Here is a 21,709-nt window from a genome sequence, read left to right as displayed (position 1 = left end):
ATTAATGTCCAAGTTGCCATGTATCTGGAACATGGTGTGGAAATGTGACTGGATCTACTAATGTAGTAGTTAGAACTGGGTTTAACAACAGGGACAGTCATTAGTGAACAATCTGCTTGAGTACCCTCGAGAATCTTCTTAGGAATAGGGATATTTACTGGAATGTCCCCTGGAACCAGAACACTGGATGACTCACTCTGAGATTTAGAGTCTTTAACACAGGCAAGATGGTGCAATACTGGGTTGGACATTGGTACTAAATGTTTCTGATTCTGTGTAAATTCAACTCCTTGTGATTCTACAGTGTATGATCTCTGCTCTGGACATACACTTTTCATGACTCCAATCTGATCAAAACCTTCTGCTGTCTGCATCCTCACTATCTCCCCTTCATGTAATGGATTGAGCAGTTATCATAATAGGACTTCTGGGACAAATGTCTTTTCATAAGTCGAGCTTTCACTTCTTTGTTGTTCTTAGAACAGGGAGCCAACAGATTGCTACTGATTGGGAGGGTGGTGCTGGTTTGTATCGACAAAAGTCTCTGAGCAGGTGAACCAAGATGTTTATCATGAGGAACATTTGTGAGATTTAGAAAAACATTGCTATTGTCTTGTTTCAACTTCTCTAATAACTGTTTTGAACTTGGAACTGCACATTCTGCCAATTCATTTGACTGTGGGTACTCAGGGCTACTGGTAACATAAATAAAGTCCCACATTTCAGCAAATCTCTTGAACTGCTGGCTTGTAAACTGTGTACCATTGTCAGAAATAACTTTGTGCGGGCTACCATGGGTTGCAAAATGATGCTTCAACTTAGTAATGACCGTACTGGATGCTAGATTAGGAAGTAGGTCAATCTCAAACCAATCCGAATAAGAGTCTACTAACACCAAGTAATTTTGACCATGCCATTTGAAAATGTCTGTAGCTACTGTTGACCAAGGTAATTCAGGAATCTGGTGTTAGCTGAAGTGGTTCTTTCTGTTGATGTGGCTTAGTACTATTACATAGAGAACAAGATGAAAGTACTGTCTCAAATTTCTTTGACATAGAAGGCAATAATACTAGTCCTCTCTACCTTCTTTTGGTAGAATCAGTTCCTGGGTGGCCACAATGCAAGATTGAAATACACTCTTGTTGCAAGGATTTTGGAACAATCACCTTTGGACTGTTCATGATGATACCTTTGTTAAACAAAATCTCATCTCTGTAAGGAAAATAAGATTGCAGGTCATGAGGTAAACAAGACTGCTTTGACTGCCATCCTCAACTGATAAAGTATTCTGAGCTTCTAAAGAATTGGAAGCGAAGCTGTGTCACTCCTAAGCTCATCAAGACACGTGGAAGAAACATTTTTCACTTCCATGACTTTAAAATCAAGTTGCTCATTTTCATGCTGAAATAGTGACTAGAGGCTGGTGATCAGTTTTGATTTGAATATAATCATGGAACTTGAACATACAAACACAATTGCCAAGAGTTCTTTCTCTATCTGCACATACTGGATCTTGGTTTGGGTTAGAGTTCTGGATGTATAGGCTACTGGTCTACCCTCTTGAAGAATGAATGCAACAAAACCAAACTTTGAAGTATCACAAGAAAGAGTTACTGGTTTATGAACATCATAGTATCTTAAAGAAGGGGGACTGGCAATTCTCTGTTTCAGGACATCAAATGCTCTTTGGTGTTGTTCTAACCAGGACCAGGATACATCTTTGAGTGTCATCTCTCTGACTGGTGCAGAAAGTTGGCTCAAGTCTGGAATGAACTTGCCTAGGTAATTAACCATGCCAAGAAAACGTTGTAGGGCTTGAACAGTGTCCTGGGTTGGCATCTTAAGAATTGCTGTTTGCTTGGAAGCATGTGATCGTAAGCCTACACTGGTAAACACATGACCAACATAAGTAACTTCTTGCAGCCTGAATTTGCAGTTCGGAGGACTCAGCTTAAGATTCACTTCACATGCTTTTTCTAGAACTTTCTTGTGGTTTCTATCATGTTCAACTTCACCATTACCTCCTACTAGAATATCATCTACCGTAATAGGACACGGATAACCAGAAAAAAACTTGTTACATCACACGCTGGAAGACTTCACTAGCAGAATTTATCCCAAATGGCATTCTCAAAAATCTGTACCTACCAAAAGGAGTACTAAAAGTGATTAGCAATGAATATCTTCGGTCAACCAAAATTTGCCACAATTAACTTTTTTCACCCAAGACAGAAAAACAGTGACATTTGGCATAACAGCAGCAACTTCTTTGACTGTACGCATTGGATGATGAGGTTGTTTTAGTGCTTTGTTCAAATCTTGTGGATCAATACATATTCTGATATCATCTGAGCTTTTCTTATGAGCTACAACCATGCAAGATACTGATTTTAGTACGGGTAGAAGAATGTACTGGAACAATTACACTTTTCTGCACCATTTTGTCTAGCTCGGCTTTGGCTCTGTTCTGCATAGCAAGTGGAACTTTCCTTGCTGGTCTGACAACTGTGCTGACTTCAGGGTCTAAGTTCATGGCATACACAGCTGGGAGTTTGCCTGGTTTGCCTTTGAAAAGATCAACATAGGTAGAAAAAAATAGTCTGGGCAAAATTAGAGCAGTTGTGTTTTAAGCTTACATGATGGACTTCCTTATTAAATGAATGTAGTCCAATTTTCAAACTGTCTCTGAGGCCTAATAATGACTGTATGTGCCTTTTGACTACGTAAAATTGCAAGTCATAGCTGTTCGCAGCAGAGTAACATGAAAGCAGTACTTGGCCTTCAGTCCGAATTTCTTCACCACCATAAGCAACAAGCTTCACACACTTTGCCAAATCAAGCTTCTCACCAGCACATACTCTAGCAAATGTTTCTGCTGACATAACATTGCACTTTGAACCTGTATCAACTTTGAGCTCTGTGGTTATGCCATTAATCCGAACAGTACAAAATGCTTCATTCTTTGGCCACAAATCTGCTGCATTGAATGTTTCATTAAGCACAGACACATCTTCAACATAAAAAGTAGGGTCACAGCTTTCTAATTGATCAACTTGTCTCTTTGAATGTTCTCTTTTAATAAAAGAATGAGCCTCTTTTGATTTACAAAATCTTTGGAAATGATTCCACTTTTTACATCTGTGGCACTGCTGACCAAAAGCTAAGCACTTTTCTCTTTTAGATACATGATTGCCACCACAGTTATGACAGTTGACTGTGAAGCTAGGTGAGGGCACATACTTTGAGTTTGCTGACTCACTCTTGTGTTTCACTGAGACTGTGCATGCTCTAGAATTTGCTAGAAATCTATGGGGTTTCCCAGGTAGTGCTGCAGGACTCATAGTTGCTGCCACGTGCTTGGGTCTCTTTCTTTTAGCCATGTGCTGCATGCTACAAACATTAGCTTTAGAAGATACTGGAAGTATGCATTTCTCATCTATAAGCATTGCTTTTCTGTGAGCTCATGTATCTGAAAAATCTCTATAGCCTTATTCAAAGTTAAATCACTGTCTCGAAGAAAAATCTTTCTCACATCATCTTTAATGTCACATACAAGTGTGTCTTTTATCAACTCACCCCTTAAATCACCAAATCTGCATGTTTTAGCCTTGTTTCTCAAGTCAGTTATATATGCTGCAAATGTTTCACCAGATTTTTGATCTATTCTGTAAAATAAGTGCCATTCCATTGTAATATTCATTTTGGGGTTACACGTTTCTCTAAATTTACATTTTAAGGACTTGGGGTCTTCCCTTGTTTTAGCTGGTAACACTATATGGTGGTCTTCCCCCTCCTCTGCATACACAGCATGTGCATACACAAATGAACGCTCTCTTTCTATGTCTTTTGAACCAGCTAAATTAAGCAGAATGAATGCCTTTGTATGAGCATCTTTATCAGAAAGTGCTGCTTGTATGGAAATATCGTACTGTTGCTCAAACACTTTCCAATTCTCTGCAGCATTATTATCAAATACAAGTGGAGCTGGTCTGCGAAAGTCTTCTGCCATGCCAACAAATTATGCTTAAACACACTGCAAAATGGCCCTTGTAATTATGTACTAATAAGCACACACGCCATGTACTTGAAATAACATTCAAATGTACAATGAACTCTTGGAAATACTGTACTTTGTGAAATATTTTTGAATTGGCTATATTTTGCAAAATAACTGTACTGTAATACTACACAAACTTGCAAACTCTTGGTACACTTTGGATATTTCAAATAGCTTTAATTAATGCGAAAAGTAGCACATAGCAAAAAATGTGGTTGTTTTCCTTGTTTTATACATTTTATGTGATTTGGACGTTGTTTCAAACATTTTGTAACTATTTTGAATATTTTTATTAGTATGTCGCAGTTTGGGACATTTCGTTTAACTAGAAATTTGTTTTGAGCATTATGAGTGCTTCATTTTATATTCTTTGAGTAGGAAATAATTTAACCAAGTTTTAGTACATGGAATCCGTTTCTCACCTGTTTTGTAAGTCGTACGTGCAGGAGGGATGATCCATTCCTATGTATTCCTCCAACATTAACTGAGTGCCTCTTGGTCTTGATTCTGGATCCCATTCTGACACCATGTCACTCATCCTATGTTATCATACAAGATGAACAGACAAGGTAGCGTGTTTATATGCTTTATTACATAGAAACACATCAGGATGGATAGCAGCAACATATAAACGAACTGATTAATTGACAGACTAACACATACATGCATGCGTACATCTCAACAGCTCTCTACAAAATGGTAGTCTAGCTTGCATGTTCTGAGTATTTATATGCATGTGCGAGCCCATGGAAAGCTTCTTAAAGCTACATATGCACTCTGATCTATACTACTGATTGATTTTAATTTTAAAATGCAGGCTAGAGAGATCATGTATTGAAACCATTAGGGCCTGTGGCATTGGTCTTAATGTGCCAATATAATTCTTTATTTTCAAAATTTCAGCTTCCATGGGTCTCCTCTCTCATCCTGCTGTACAACATCCAGTGCACTAAACCTAAAATTATGTCCTGAATATGCTTCCACAGAGCATTCAAATGGCCTCCTGTTCTAATAGCATAAGTATGCTCGTAAATTTGGCTCTGATTTTAGTTTTAAAATACAGGCTAGAGAGATCATATTATTCAAACCATTATGGCCTGCGGCATTGGTCTTAATGTGCCAATATAATTCTTTATTTTCAAAATGTCAGCTTCCATGGGTCTCCTCTCTCATCCTGCTGTACAACATCCAGTGCACTAAACCTAAAATGATGTCCTGGATATGCTTCCACAGAGCATTCAAATGGCCTCCTGTTCTAATAGCATAAGTATGCTCGTAAATTTGGTTATTGATAGCTCTCTCAGTTTTGACAATGTAAAACTTAGTCTACAAACAGCATGTACTATATATATATATATATATATATATATATATCACCCATTTGGTTGAACAACTACAGTAAAACTGTGGGTGATGTATTCTAAAACCCTTGATTTTAACCTCACAATCTTCTTCAATCAAATGACAGTACTTATATCACCCCCATTTAAATGTCCCTTTCTTATTTCAGGTGTTTCTTTGTTTACTCTGTGATCGTTCTGTGTAGTTTTTGATGCACTAATCTTTATTGTGTACAAAACATGGGGTGGATCCTACCATTTGTTTCTCAAGCAAAGCTGTATTAAATACTTTCCAATTTTTCATAAAGCTTTGTCTCACCATTTAAATGTCCTTATTATAGTTAACACTAATCCCTTTTTAAAATTCGTTTATGACAATGTGGAATTATTTAACTCAGTATTGATGTTTTAATTTTCTTTCACGCCTACGAGTGGAAAATAAAATCCTGAGGCTCTCTTCTTGTGAACTTCTGTAAAAGTACTACTCAAAAAGACCTTCGGGATAACCCCTTTTAATGAACATTAATTTGAGTTTGTCATAATTCTGATTCAGATGTCATTCGTACCAGATTAACTTACTGACCCTTGACCAAAGCTCTTTTCTGATGTACGAGCTGGCAGCTATTAAAACGTAATGGAGTGTTAGAATACATAGGCTTTCTGTAAATATTGGAGACGAACCTCTTTTTCAAACCATCCTTGTATATTTAAATATTTGAATATTTTAGAACCCAGGGTGAATAATTAATAGCAAACTTCAAAAGTTCTGTTGCATTGTTGATATAGTCAACAAATTCCAGTTTTTTATCAAAGTCTTTCCAAACAATTACTGTATCATCAAGAAAGCATCTGTACAATATCCAGTAATTTTCATATCATGAATTGAATACATAATTGTGTCCCCAACAGGCCATCACCACATTAGCAAAAATGGAGGCATAATCTACCCCCCATTGATGCCTCAGGTTTTTGCTTATAAATGCCATCTTCAAAGAATATAAAATTGTCTAACACAATGTCCATAAGGGTTTTCTAAACATTAATATTGCTGTTATCAATGGTGTGATCTAAAATCAAATATTCATAGAACCAATTTAACTCATGTCATGGGGAATGACTGAAAAAGGTCCTTCATATCAGTGGTCACCAATAATAAATTCTCAGTGTACATGTTTTCATTGACATTCCTCAGGAAATCCCATGAGTCCCTAAAACATGTTTCTCTTGTTTTAAAATATCTTTGAGTTTAACATCTATGAATTTGGCTATCCCATGGGTCTTAGAGCCTTTAGCATCCACTATAGGATGTAAAGGTAGATCAAATTGATTTTTATGAATTTTTGGAATCCCAAAAATACCTGGAATGCATGAGTACTCTTTTCTCAAGAACTCATATTCCACGTTGGTAGCCTGATCCTGCATCATTAAATCAAATAATAAAATACCAGTTTTACTCTATGCAATATTCAGTTCATTTCTGGAAACCTCTTCATACTGGTCAGAAATAGTAATGTCTCAATTTATATATTATTATCATGTGTATTTATCGCCACCAACCCCCCCCCCCCTTTGTTGGGCTTCATCAACTGAGTCTCCTTATTAGAACAAATATTTCTTAATAATTTTAGCTTCTTCCTGTGTAAGATTGAAACAAATAGGCCTAGCCTGATTCCTTAAAAGATGTCATATGTCAGATTCACATAATTTCTCAAACAGTGAAATGGCAGAGTGTAATTGTGGATTGTAAATACTTAACTTTCTTAAACCACTGTAGTTATCTAGTTTGGGTTCTTTGCCAACAAATAATAAAGACAAGTTTAATTTCCTTGTATAAAGCTCCAAATTCAGCATAGTTGTCAACAAACTAGCTTTTCTAGTGGGAACATAAATAATACACTTTTCAAACACATTTGCATATTCACTGTTGACTTCAAAACCATTATAATTGTAAATGTTTGAGTCACCATGTTCATTCATTATAATTTTAGTTGTTAATCTCTTTGTCGGTGACCCATGAAATTGTCTTTCCTCGACCTCTGTTGTCAATTTAAGCACCCCCCCCCGTTTTTCCCTTAGAGAATCCTGTATTGATGGAGAGGACCTCTTTCCCTTCATCTAATTTTTCAACCTCTCGGATCTTCTTTGGGGTAGGAAACGTAAAGGGTCTAAAATACAATCATTACTGTTTTCAGCAGTCTCAAAAACCTCCAGCTCTTTGTCATACATACAATCCCTTTCTTAAATAGCAATAAACATGGGTATACCCTATGACTGTTATACTCTCCTATAATCTCTACACGATTTTTTAGGGGTTTTTTTGTTCTTATTCCTTCCACAATTTTGTCTACATTTTTAAATAATTTCATATAATCGCCCTTGTAATATCCAAAAACTAAATCCTTTTTGATATTTCTGTCCACCTGATTAATTTCTGTTTCTAAGAAGTCCATAGTCCTTTGGTTATGTTTCATCAGGACTTCCATTAATTCTAAACTGTGTTTATCAAATAGGGTTAACAATTCCTCATTAAGTACAACCCTTCCCTTAAACCTGTATGGAACTTTCAGGTCCTTAAACCCTTTGGAACAACTTCCACTCTCAAACATTCAAAAAAATATTAATTTTCAAGTTGTAATTTACAAAACTTAGTAAGCGTGTCCTCAAACAAATATAACTGTTTCTTGACAGAAATCTCACTGTTTTTATTTTGGTTAAAATCACTGTGAAATTCATTTCTGGTGTGTAACCACTCACCCAGATTGATGTTACTCATGTTGTTATTGTCCAATCCTTACAAAGGCTGTTTTTCTGCATTAGCTGTTAATCCCGCAATCTCTCGCCATTCTTCCTGTGGCGTATTCATTATACGCTGGGCTGGAGTGATGTCCCAAGGATCAGATCTAAAAATCGAGCCACTCTGGGTACTAAAAACAGTGTCGCTGTTTCTTCCCACTTTCCTGTTCTCGCAAGAAGTGGAGGCATGCTGTATTTGCTGAGATCATTGTTCAATTAATAATGTAAGATTCCCAATCTCAGAGTCGAAGTGTTCCTGCATAGTGAAGCAGCCGTTCAATTAATAATGTAAGATTCCCAATCTCAGAGTTGAAGTGTTCCTGGATAGTGAAGCAGCCGTTACTTGCCTCCTCCTGGGTGCCAGGTGAAATAATCTTGGTGTCACTGGTCAAAGGTCAATAAATCCAAACTAAGAACCAATTCCAAGGAGTAAAACACAAGGTTGAAACACCCACCAGTGTGATTTAATGCAGACGCCTGATCTTCTTGCAAAAAAGTTACTGTAACGACTAAGGTTCCGATATTGAAATAAACTGAACAATGTAATAAAACCATAAAAAACTTTATTCCATTTCTTCTATTCAGCTCCTTTTAAACACTTTTGTCTCTTGTACACTATCCGGGACTTCATCAGAGTAAATTAGCATGCATAACATGTCAAACTTTGTGGTATTATATCCCCCCCCCTGTCATGATGTCACAATTAATAATCTTAATGTTAAAGATCACATGTAGAATATTTGTAAAAATAAAAGTATATTTTTTTTTTCTGGTTTTACTATTTAGTTCAGTTTATTTCAATATTTGAACATTGGTCGTTATAGTAACCATTTTGCAAGAGGTTTGAGTGTCTGCATTGTCACACTTTTGAGTATTTCAGCCTACTGCCTTACTTTTGCTAACATAACTAGGACTGCCCCACCCACCCACAGGAGGCATACCATAGTTGCTTCCCTGGTCTCCATCAGGGAAATCAATTTGAATGTGTGTATCTCTGAGCATGTGTTCTTGTCCCCCCATAGAGTGGACAAACATCCTCCCTGCCTGCACTCAGAGGCATGAACCACAGTAAACAGAAATACTGCAGTACTAGGTAGTAATACCTAAATCAGTATGTCTCAGATCTGTGCTGCATACAAAGAGCTGTACTATATTATGTTATATAGTATGTGATAGGGTCATATTTGTGGCCACCTTATCAGATCAAAAATGGTGTGGAAAAGGGAAAATATGATAGTGGTAAAAGAGGATGGCAGCAAACAGAGGTATGTTAAAAAAGGCACATAGGAAAGTGTAGGATTGGGTGGGAGAAAGGCAGGATAATATTTTGTGGGGATTGAGCCCACTTTTTACATATTTAGAGGGGATAAAGGGAGTGGCCTGAGAGGAAAACTGTGCAAGGGCAAACCAATGTACATATAACAGTATGGACAAATGGATTTTCTTGTGCACAGACAAGGATGGAGAGACAACAGACAGAGCCATACACACAGAGGGTGGACAAATGGTGATGGAGAGAGCTGGACAATGTACATAGTATGTGTTAGCACACCGCAGGAAGAGAACACATGGGGCTGGGGATAAGGTGGGGTGCTGGTAGCATGTAGGCTACTCTCCAGCCAGAGGATGAACTACACTAGCCTATCACCAGCAGATAGATATTTCTGACTGATGCTGTGGATATATTCACCCTCTTATGGCCCAATGGTTGGAACCAACCAGGTGAGCGAATATGGTATCTGTCCAGGAGTGATTTTATGGGGCTAAGACATACATCCTGGGCTTTTGCAACCACAGCTTCTACCATCTGCTGCAGGTACATTTATTTATTATTCATTTATTTTACATTTGTTGACCGGGATAGTCTGACTGGATTCATGTCCATTTTCAGCGGAGGCCCTGGGAGAAAAGCTCCAGAGTATACATAATAAAACATAGTACTAAGGACAATATAACAGAGAACAAAGGTGAGACATAACAATGCAGTCAAATACAAGTATGCTATTACCATTAATACTTTGACAGTCAAAATTAGACAGGTTCATGACATTAGTAGACACTAGTTACAGTCAGGAGAAATAAAAACACATTAGTACTGACATCTATTAGATTTTTATGTACATTCATTAAAGCTGGCTTAGCCAGGTTTGTTACAGTGGCAGAGCCAGTTTAGTGCCAGGTGTTGTTTGAGTTTGGTCTTAAATTGACTTAAGGAGGAGAGCATAGTAATGTCATCTGGGAGATGATTCCAGGTTTTACCTGCAGAGTTTGCCAAGAGAGCTTCCCCTGCTGTATTGTTGGTTTAAATTGTAAGAATATGAAGTTTATTTGAGGATCTGAGCAGTCTCTGTTTATTTTGTGCGGTGATAATATTACTAAGAGCTGGTCTGTTATCTGGATTATTGAGAATTTTGTTAGCTATGATCAGAAGGTTATATTGTATGAGACTGGGGAATTCTAGCCACCCAAGCTGTTTGAGGTTGATGCAGTGGTGGGTTCTGCATGGCTGGTCAGAGGCAAACCTAGCAATGTGATTGTAACAGATAGACAGTCTGTTTAGTAGTGACTTGTTTAGATTAGACAGAAGGGGGGAAGCATATGCAAGTGTTGAAATTAGGTAAGAGCGGGCAATGGCAATCCTAGCTGGAGGGGTTAGAAAGGCTTTAATTCTATACAACGATCCAAGTTTTTTATTGTTCTTTGTTATTTGATTAACATGAAGTTCAAATTTTAGGTTATCGTCAATAATGACACCAAGCAGTTTTGTAGAGGGGTCTAGGGAGATAACAGTACCATCTTTTGCATTAATGGTGAAAGAGAAAGTTGCAGACCTTTGAATAGGTGAGAATAGCAACATTTTAGTTTTTTGGGGATTTAATAATAGCCGGCGACCAGTGAGCCAGTTTTGTACAATATTAAAGGTGGACTGGGTAGCAGACTTCAAATCTGAGGGAGATGTGGCTGAGCAAACCAGAGTGGAGTCATCAGTGTATTGAATACAGCTGACGTTTGGGATGGCAGGATATAAGTCATTAATAAAAACTTGGAACAGTAGGGGCCCTAATATGGAGCCTTGTGGTACTCCAAGGGTGTTTGGTAGTAGTTTTGAAAGCTTGTTCTGCCAAAGAACAGCCTGCTGCCTCCCAGTCAGGTAGGAATTGAACCATAAAAGAGCATAAGAGTCTAGATTGAATGTTTGCATGGTGTGTAACAAAAGTTGATGATCTACCATGTCAAATGCCTTGGAGAGATCCAAGAAGAGGGCCGAGGAGATGCGATTATTATTGCGGTTTCTGTTTATTGTGTTGGTAAAGGCAAGTAGGGCTGAAGTAGTACTGTGGTGTGGTCGAAAGCCGTGTTGGGTATCGGCCATGAGGTTATTTTGGATTAGGTGGTGCATGAGTTGTTTGTGTATACATTTTTCCAATATTTTTGCAAGTGGTGAAAGTATAACTATGGGTCTATAATTGGAGAAGTCAGTGGTGGAGCCTCCTTTATGTAGTGGGATAATATAGGATGTTTTCCAAATGGTGGGAATTTTTTGCCACTGCTATGTTACGTTTAATTAATATTGATATTGGATAGGCTATAGCATCCGCTGATTTTTGAAGGTATTCAGCAGGTAGTTGGTCAGCAGATAGAGTGGTGGGTTTTAATTTTTTGATAAGGGTACGGATAAGTGATGTGGGCACTGGTTGGAAGCTAAATGAGTGTCCATTTAAAGGGGTGGTATTGAAAGGGCTGGGGGAGCTAGGAGGAAGTTGGCTAGCTAGGGTTTGAATTGTTTCAGTAAAGAAGTGGTTGAAATTGTCTGAGACAACTTCAGGAGATTTGTCAATGAAACCAGTGGGGATGGGATTGGATGTTTTTCCCGGCTGGAGTAGGTTATTTAGACTTGCCCAGAACTTCTGAGGATTGTTTTGGTTTACAGTCTGGACTTTACAGTAGTATTGTTTTTTGTCATTTAGAACTGATTTTTTTGGTATCATTTTTGACTTGCCTGTATTTAACATGATCTAGGGGGTCTTTAGTGAACCGCCAACGAGCCCATCATTTGTTTCTAACAATGGATTTTTTTGTCTGGACTCTTTGGTAAGCCATGGTGCTGTAGTTGCTTTTGTTCGCTTTGAGCAGACAGGTGCATGCAGATTAAGGATTTCTAGAAATGTATTGTTAAAATATACTACTGCCTCCAATAGGGGGAAGTGTTATAGTACAGACCAGTTGCAGGAGATAAGTTCCTGTTGGAATTTGGCCTAATCAAAGTCTTTATTGTGCCTGACTTTCCTGAGTATGGGTGGTTGTGAGTTAATAAATTTTTGCTTAACTACATAAGTGAGGAGATGATCACTTAGACCATTGGGAAAGGTCCCCACAGTGTACAGTTGGAGATTACTATTTACAAGCACCCAATTGAGTATACTTTCTTTTTGGTTGGGTTTACCTAGCCTGGTAGGGGTAGTTATTGTTTGTGTGAAAGCATGCAGCTTGATGTGGGTAGAGGGGGATTCAGAGGAACAGGTTCCCCAATCTATATTAAGGTCTCCCAGCAGTAGGGTTTCTTGAGAGTAATGACATGATAGCCAGTGAAGACTATCCTCCAGTGTGGCTATGTTACTGCCTGGGGGGATATACATGCAGATGATGTTAATGCATTTACTTTTGCTGCAGTTTAGTGGCAAGAATCTCGGAGTTGTTAATCTGAGGTGGTTGGTTTACATCTCTGGTCAGGTTCAACTCAGATTTGTACAGTATGGCTACCCCACCCCCTTTCCTAGAAGCACGATTTAGCCTGTGTATATTATCGCCAGGAGGTAACACCTCATTGTCAGTAGTGTTAGGCTTTAGCCAGGTCTCAGATAGGCAGAGCATCTCAGGTAGGCAGAGCATCTCAGGAGAATGGACAGCCAGGAGAGAATGTAGTTCATGTACCTTGTTATTAATACTCCTAATATTGAGATGACAGGTCAGGAGAGAGTTAGTTGGTCTACTGATTCTAGGTGGTTGGCTTAGGTTGCAGTTAGTGGGGTTGTATATATCAGAGGTGGAAGGGCCTGGGTTGGGGTGAATGTCCCCACTGAGTATGATACTGGGTCTATATTTAACTGTAAGTCTCAAGAGTTTATATAGGAGTTTATAGTATTGTCTGGGTATGGCGTTAGTGTGCCTGGGGTTGGTAGGCTGGAGGAGTGTATAATGGCTTGAGTTGTTTCCTTTGTCATAGATATGGCTGAAAGTGTGATGCTTTATAGTTGGGGAGGAAGTATGCCCATTAGGATTTTGATGATCGATAAGCATCTGTTTTTTTATACTGGATGTGTACATAGGTGATCAGCAGAATGGGTAGTACATAGTAGTGGAACATGATGGTTAATTGTTGGACAGACACTACAGTAGAAGGAGTTACTACCAATATTGAGGTGTCAGAGTGAGAGGAGTGAGTATGTAGAGTGAGCTAATAGGATGGAGAAACAGGTAGGAAAGGGAGTAGAAGTAGTGGCTGGCTCGGTAGATGAGTTGGGGATGTGGTTAAGTACCTATAAATGTAGAGGTACTGGGGTGGGTGGAATTTGGGGGCAGGAAGGGAAGCATAGCGGGGCTTAAACAGTCTCCAAAATGTTAACTATCTCCAATTGTTATCTAAGGTATTGGTAACTATATGGTGTTATTATAAGTTGAATTTAGACAGTATTTAATTTCTGCTGTCAATATAGCTGTATTGTATTCTATTTTATGAACTGGGTGTAGATTATAAATGGTGTACTTGGAGGGCTTTTTCTTAGTTTGCTAAGTTGACTCCAAGTTATGGGTTCAGAGTATGAATTACAGGGCTGGGAGAGGAAAACAGAATAAAGTATTACAATATACAGGGATTGGTTACAGGCTAAGGACTATTGCTAGGGGCTGACTAACTAATTTAAAGACAGGAGAGAGCCAAATTAGTATGGGGGCAGACTACAGCTGCCTTTATGACCAGATCCGTAGCTCACAGGGTAATAGCAGAGCAGTAAAGTTCAAGATTTTAACCTTATCAGTTGAAGGACTGGCTTCAGGTGGATTATTTGTGGGTACAAGTTTTCAGGAGAGCTTTCTTCATGCAGGTGATACTTTTGGTAGGATATTTAGCGGGGTTCTCCCTATAATAAAACATAGAGTAGTGGTGAGAACCTTCCTAGTATAAACATCTAGACACCAAACAAGCAAACATTACACATTCACTTCAGTTGTAGAAAATATGGTAGAAAACAGCTCCATTCTAGTCTGTAAAACTTACAAACAGTAATTAACTTCCTATCTGTAATGTAAGACAACAGACAAGGTAAACAAATGCTAGACCATGATTTTAGTTAGTAATATACTTTTCAACAGGTTCTTATGCTTAGTTACACAAATACTAATACTTTGTAGTATAAACAGGCTTCCATTTCAGACGCAACAAGTTAGGTACAGGGAAAAAAGTTGTATCTAGCTATAGATCCTAGCAGAGGAAACATGTTAAATGCAAGTTATACCTATTATATCCCACTCTAAAACAACAGCGACTACTAATACAGCACAAAAAGACTCAAGTATAAGTGAGCGTTGTACACTTAGACCCACAGATTGCACTAGTGCTATGCACAGTTACCCAAACACGTTACACATGCCTAACAATCAAAACACATGGAGAGTTACCTTAGCTGCATTAATTAAATAATAGTCACAGCTAAAAATAGCTAGAGTACCCTAAAAAGTCAGTTCACCTTTAGCATACACAGTTACCAAAACACATTGCACATGCCTAGCAGCCAAACACATGGAGAGTTTCTTTAGCTGCTGTGGTTAAACAATAGTAACAGCTAGAAATGGCTGGGAGTACCCTAAGAAATGTGCCCGTTCACAGTTATTATGCTTAGGAGGCCAAGGCTTAACAAAGAGACAATACAATGTTAGAATGCTGTTTTGTTTTCTAATTACATACCAATTGCGAGAAACAGGCTGCTGACTGGGTCTGGATGTTTAAAAATGGCGGTTTCTACAGCTGTTTATGAAACCTCACATGCATAGAGAAGTAGGAGTTATAGGGCCGAACAGTCTCCAAAATATTAACTATCTCCAATTGTTATCTAAGGTATTGGTAACTATATGGTGTTATTATAAGCTGAGTTTAGACAGTATTTAATTTCTGCTGTCAATATAGCTGTATTGTATTCTATTTTATGAACTGGGTGTAGATTATAAATGGTGTACTTGGAGGGCTTTTTCTTAGTTTGCTAAGTTGACTCCAAGTTATGGGTTCAGAGTATGAATTACAGGGCTGGGAGAGGAAAACGGAATAAAGTATTACAATATACAGGGATTGGTTACAGGCTAAGGAGTACTGTTAGGGGCTGACTAATTTTAAGACAGGAGAGAGCCAAATTAGTATGGGGGAAGACTACAGGTGCCTTTAGACCCAGGTCAGCAGCTCACAGGGTAATAGCAGAGCAGTCAATTTCAAGGTTTTAACTTTATCAGTTGAAGGACTGGCTTCAGGTGGATTATTTGTGGGAACAAGTTTTCAGGAGAGCTTTCTTCATGCAGGTGATACTTTTGGTAGGATACCAATTGCGAGAAACAGGCTGCTGACTGGGTCTGGATGTTTAAAAATGGTGGTTTCTACAGCTGTTTATGAAACCTCGCATGGAAGTAAATATGTATAGGCATAAATCCTATCAATTCTAGTTTGCGTCCCATGTGCATAAGAATAATTTGTGGATGACAATGACTGATTTTCTGTTTTGACTATTAAATCAAGTAAAGTATTATTACTAATCCATTTAGTGTTTTAGCATATGCCAGAATTTTAGCTTTCTTCTGTTCACTTGTATTTATTTATTTATTTATTATTTATTTTTTCTTGCGACTCTAGTTTTGTGAATATTTAAAGTCTATTTTCCCTGTCGCAAGGAGCTCCAGCACCTTATGATCATGGGTAGCTTAGCATTTGAATTGTACTCATATTTTTTCTTGTTTTTTTAATGAAAGAAAACTGTAAATGTGAATATTTACCAAGTTTCTTGTTGCAAGGAGCAACAGGCACCTTAACTTCACATTTAGATGTATCTATAGTATTTTCACTGTAATTTATTGGTGTAGCACTAAAGTAAAAGGAAGAACTATTGCCTGAAAGTGTACCAATTGTTGTTGTCCTCAGTATCCTGGATTTCTGTTTTCCTGCTTTGTGAATTATTGCCTTGTGTATGTCTACACTGTGCTGTTGTTAACTACTGTTGTTCTGCATTACTTTATGCATAGGTGTAAACACTGCTGTGTTCTTAGCTAGATATGTGTGCAAGACACTCGTACAATGGGAATTAATGCTAGGTATACTGTCTCTGCCTATCTGTATTAATTTTTTTCTCTCTACCAATGGTATTTTTGTCTCTCGCTCTTTTCCTGAATTACTTGCTCATAACTAATCTTCCTCCTCTCTGTTTTTATAGCCCTAGTGGATTTTTCCCTGCGGTTTTCTCCTGGCCACAGTACAGGCAGCACAGGTTTTAAGCTTAAAATAATACCACTGAAGTATGTGTCCCAGTAAATAACTACTACATAAGCGAATCTTTTAATTAATGCTAGACTTTATAAGCACAACAAGAATTTGCAGTGTTTTTTTTTGCTAGTCACCACAAAAAGCAGACGCCAGCAGCTCCTATCCTTTCTCTTTGGTTACCCACTATCCGCATACTGTTTCTGTGTATATTCTCCTGTTCTGCACTTTACCCTTCCCTGAATTCATTTCTAGCCTCACTCATAATTGCCTTTCCTAGTGCACCTGCCCTATTTTACTGTCTTCAGACTCTTACATATTAATGTTTTTTTATGTTTTGCCCTGCTTTTAGCTGCTAGTAATACCTCTCTCTTCCCCTGCAAAGCCCCTGTCTATTGTAGCTTATTTTGACCATACAGCACTGGGTTTCCTTCAAGTAAATCTACTTGTGTAGCTTGAGGCCAGTGTCCTTTTGTAAACTTACTTCTGCTCATATTTTATTTATTTTTATTTTATTTCTGGTGACTATACCTTTATAAACTTTATAGTCTTGTCTCTCAAGCTAGTTTTTCACTATCTTTTCTGATTGTTTCTATGACTTCATCTTGACTAGGATGCTAGCCCCGCTCCGTTCGCTCCTCTACCCTACCCCCATTCCCACCCACCCCATTACAATTAACTTTATACCTAACTATCCCTCCCCTTCCTGTCCCACTAGCCACAACAATTACACTTCCTGCCTATTGCCACAACCACCTTACTAATCTGTCAATCTTGTCAACACCACTTCGTCTATACCACTGTCTCTCTACCTACTCTATCTGACCATATTTTATTCCAACATGTATTATTTTCTAATATCTTCTACACTACTCCTTATTCTCTCTATCTCCACCTCTTACTACTCCAATCACTGTGACCCACTCCTATGTTCACCAACTTCTCACTCATACAACATATATCCAACTACTTCATCTTTTACTATCTCCCCTAATATCTTTACTACCTCTATCTCAAGTCTATATAAACTATCCATAATACAGGTTTTTAAACCTTTCCACAAAGCTAAGTCAAAACTATACAAGCTCCATCTAGCATCTACTACACACTCTCTCCTCACTAAAAACCTACTTTGTTCTGGAGATATCCATCCCAACCCTGACCCCTCTTCTCTCCCCAAAACTACCTCTACACTGCCCCCATCTTACTCCTTTAACAGTCACCATCCTCAATCACAACAATCATCTCCATCCAAATACTTAACTATTTACTCATTGAATATTCAGAGTCTAGCAAAGAAAGTCACTGAACTGCACTCATGGATAGCTCTCAACCCCCCTCACATCCTCACCCTATCTGAAACCTGGCTCAAGCCACACATCTCAAATAGTGAAATACTCCCACTAGGTTATAATATCTTCCAATCTGATAGACCTGTAAAAAAAGGTGGTGGCGTGGCCATCCTCTACTCAAACATTCTTAACCTGTCACCAATTCCTGACTTCCTCCCAGCTGAAATCATCATCCTTAACTGCCATCTGAATCCCCACAAAAAACTTGCAATTGCCTCTATCTACCTTCCTCCTGGTAACAATCAGCCCATTCTTGAAAACATCCTATCCTGGTTCTCCCACAACATACCATATGAGAAACTTATCCTTGGTGATGTCAACATTGATTGGTCCGAACTCACAACTGACTCCACCCAAATCAGTATCCACCTGCACGGCTTCTACCAACTTATAACATCTCCCACTCGCTTCCATAAAAATACCACTTCCAGCTCCATCATAGACTGGATCCTTACCAATACCCCCCACCAATACCACAATCCCACCACCTTACCGAACTCCCTCAGTGATCATCTCCCTACCACCATCTTAAGACACTACTCCCATATTCCTAAACCCCACATTATCAAAGACTGTCGAAAACTATCGACTTTTAATTCATCCCAATTTAACTCCAATCTCCACAGCATAGATTGGTCCATTCTAAAACACCTCCCCCTAAACGATGCTGTAAGCACTTTCAATAGCATCTTCATGAATACTCTAAACTCCTTACTTAGTTCCCTCTAGGAAGATCAGAGTAAAATCAAACCATGCTCCCTGGCTCTCCAAAGAGACTAGGTCCCATGAAACAAAGAGATCATGCTTGGAAAACCTGGACTAAAACTAAACAACCACCTTTTCTTCAAAAATACAGGCAACTGAGGAACCTTGCAAAAAAACATACAACTAATGACAAAAAGTTATACTATAGCTCTGCTCAGCTTAACAACAAATACAATCCTCAAAAAAATTGGTCAACTCTCAACAACATCCTCTATCCTGGAAAGCCCTCTAATCCCTCCCCATACCCTAACTCTTCCTCTCAGGAAACAGCTACCCTCCTGAATAAACACTTTATCTCTTCCATCCAGAATCTGGTAACCTCTAAGCCAAACTCTACTTTGACACCCACCTCTCCAAGTCCCACGAACACAACTTTGTTTTCTTTTGAGCCAGTTCCCATTACTTACATCAAATCTCTACTACTCAAGCTAAAACCTTGCTGTCCTTCCACTGACAATCTATCTCCTACATTCCTCAAACTTGCTGCTGACTCAATTGCCTATCCTGTATCTATACTAATGAATCGATCTATTCTGGAATCAACTGTCCCCACCCTTTGGAAATCTTTCTTCACTATCCCTCTTCATAAAGGTGGAAACTCCACTGACCCCTCAAACTACCGACCCATTGCCATTCTGCCCCCCCTCCAAGATATTAGAAAAGTGTATTCACTCACAGCTTCTCAATGACCTCCTCACACACCACTTGCTTACTCCTACCCAACATGGATTTCGTCCTCACCACAGCACCACCACTGCCCTCCTCTCCTTCACTCATATCATTGCAGAGGTCCTAGACAACAATAAACTCATTTCCTGTCTCTTCCTAGATCTCTCCAAAGCCTTTGATACTGTCTCTCATCCTCTACTACTATCCAAACTCGCAAATCTCCACCTATCCCCCTCCGCACTTGCCTGGTTTAATAGTTAACCTATCTGGCAGGGAACAATCTGTCAAATGGCTCTCATCCTCCTCACCTTTCCTTCCCATCTCCACTGGTGTTCCCCAAGGCTCCATCGTGGGACCCCTTTTGTTTAACATCTTCACCAATGATCTTTACACCTCATGCAAAGAATCCTCCCTTATTCAGTATGCCGACGACTCCACACTTATATCCATCTAAAATAACATTCCTGAACTACATTCCCTGACCTAACAGGCCCTACTATCCACTGAACAATGGCTCTCTCACAACCTATTGATCCTAAATCCCAAAAAGACCAAACTCCTACTTTTCCTTCCCCGTTCTCTTTCTCATCACAAAACCTCCTTTTTTATTGCATCTTCTAACAATACAAATATCCAACCTGACACCCACACAAAACTCCTAGGGGTCATTATTGATGACAAACTCAAGTTCAACCTACACATACTCCAATTTATAAAAAAAACAAACCAGAAACTAGGTCTGCTATATTGGAACAAAAAATTCCTAACCCCTGAATCTAGACTTACCCTGGGCCAGGCACTCCTCCTCCCCTCCCTCTTATACGCCGCCCCAGTTCTTACCAGTATGCAGGCCTCCACTCTAAACAAACTGCAACAATCTTACCATAAAATAGCCAGATTCATTACTAACTCCCCATACAACTCACACCACTGCATTTATTTAAACTCTCTTCAATGGCTTGAGCTTCCCCAGTTTCTGCTATCTTATCAATTTCATATGCTACACTCTATTCTTTATAAACTCTCCTTCTGTCCATCTCTATCTTCCTTAGTCTCCATCTACATCCCATCCCGGACCCTCCGTACTTCTAACCAACAATTACTTGATATCTACCACCCAAAAAGGTCAGTAGGCAAACTACTCTACACACAATCCCTTGCCCATGCTTGGAACAAACTTCCCCTTGACGTACGTTCAATCTCCCACACCTCACACTTTAAAAATGAACTAAAAGCTTATTTTCTCAATTCCAGAACCTGCCCTTGCCATGACTCTACCTAGTCTTCCTTCCCTTTATGTACCCTGAAAAGGATCATACTTAGTACCTCATTACACCTCTCTCTCCAATGTGTCTACTAAGCATTTGCACAATTTTATACAAACAAAAAATGTTCATTGTTGACCTATTGAACTATATCAATGTAAAATTGTTACTTAGCTTCTTTTTAATGCAACTTTAACTTTGTGCATGTATCGCAACATATGTGAATCGTTTTGCTATAACTGCTATTATATCAATATTGTTTAAAATTGTACTTGTTTTAAAATGTATTACTGGAGCTTTTCTCCTCGGATCTCCTCTGAAAATGGGCTACAAGCCCAGTTGGACAAACCCGGTTAACAAATGTCAATAAATAAATAAATTAAATAAATAAATAAATAAATAAATAAATAAATAAATTTAGCGGGGTTCTCCCTTATCAGTTGAAGACTGGCTTCAGGTGGATTATTTGTGGGTACAAGTTTTCAGGAGAGCTTTCTTCATGCAGGTGATACTTTTGGTAGGATATTTAGCGAGGTTCTCCCAATTGCGAGAAACAGGCTGCTGACTGGGTCTGGAAGCATAGGTTGTTTAATACGTCTGGGCTACCTGGCATAGGCCATTATTCCCATCTGACAAGGCATTATCATCCTCATCAGTGCCTCTAGCTGCAGTTTCAGCAGGGATGGGCTGTAGCTGAGCAGCTTGTGATATGCTTTCTTGCTGCTCCAGACTTGCAGAGTGGAGACACAATGGGAAGGATGCCATTAATGTATTACTGTAAAATCTGCAACTGTAGTGTAGTACATTGCAGTATATGTGACACATAGCAGTCCTGTCGTGCTGCCAGTCACTGCCACCTCCTATACCAGCATATGCAGTTCATTACATGTTTGTTACATGGCAAAAATGAAAGGTATACCTAAGTGTGTTCCACCTGCACATAGGTATAGTGGCTT

At 38.8% G+C, this 21,709-nt stretch overlaps 1 protein-coding gene across 1 annotated transcript in view; it reads left to right on the top strand.

The window, feature by feature from the left end:
- The window catches only part of CCDC146 (coiled-coil domain containing 146), a 4,019,163-nt gene that overhangs the window by 292,228 nt on the left and 3,705,226 nt on the right, over positions 1–21,709 (top strand). The window lies entirely within an intron of this gene.

This window comes from Protopterus annectens, chromosome 11.part0 (assembly GCF_019279795.1).
Source record: "Protopterus annectens isolate FY-2018-M chromosome 11.part0, PAN1.0, whole genome shotgun sequence".
In the NCBI taxonomy this organism is placed as follows: domain Eukaryota; kingdom Metazoa; phylum Chordata; order Ceratodontiformes; family Protopteridae; genus Protopterus; species Protopterus annectens.
Note: the sequence above shows the minus strand (reverse complement) of the source record. Positions and strands in the feature narration are given on the sequence as shown.